This window comes from Triticum dicoccoides, chromosome 6A, assembly GCF_002162155.2.
Source record: "Triticum dicoccoides isolate Atlit2015 ecotype Zavitan chromosome 6A, WEW_v2.0, whole genome shotgun sequence".
NCBI classification, from domain to species: Eukaryota; Viridiplantae; Streptophyta; class Magnoliopsida; order Poales; family Poaceae; genus Triticum; species Triticum dicoccoides.
Genome location: NC_041390.1, coordinates 81,934,852 through 81,935,457, shown reverse-complemented (window position 1 = coordinate 81,935,457; position 606 = coordinate 81,934,852). Strand labels below are relative to the sequence as shown.

Genomic DNA, 606 nt, shown 5'->3' with positions numbered 1-606 from the left:
GCGCTCGCCCGCGGGCGCCCCGCTCCAGGGATCCACCACGCCATCGCCACCCGGCTCGACCACGCCGTCGTACCCGACGCCTCCGTCGAGCTCCAGCACCCCGTCGTACCACTCGCCGCCCCAGGGATCCACCACCCCATCACCACCGCAGGGCTCAACCACTCCATCGTACCCGACGCCGCCGTCCAGCTCCAGCACCCCGTCATCCCACTCACCGCCGCAGAGCACGCCGGGGACCCCGTCGTACCCGTCTCCTTCGTCAGGCACCCCGATGCCAGTAGGAGGCCACGCGCCGCCTCCCCCAACCTCGGCCGACAAGCCAGACGGGCGGTACGCGCCGCCTCCGGGCTCGTACGGCCCCACGACGCCCTCCGGCAGCCACCAGACGCCGTCGCCGCCCACGGAGTATCCCGGCTACGCGCTGCCTCCCCACTCGCCGGGGACACCAGCCACCACCACGCCTCCATCAGAGACGCACCCAGGCACCCCGTCCTCGCCGTCGTCGGGAGCAACAACGCCGTCCACGCCCGAGCACTGCGCGCCGCCGTCCCAGGGCGGCAGCACCGGGCACCCGACGCCGGCCGGCGCGAACCTGCCGTTCCCGCC

The 606-nt window shown here is 74.6% G+C and overlaps 1 protein-coding gene across 1 annotated transcript in view; it reads left to right on the top strand.

The window, feature by feature from the left end:
- Window positions 1–606, top strand: part of LOC119315136 (leucine-rich repeat extensin-like protein 7) — a 3,233-nt gene that overhangs the window by 1,705 nt on the left and 922 nt on the right. The gene's annotated exons all lie outside the window — the stretch shown is intronic.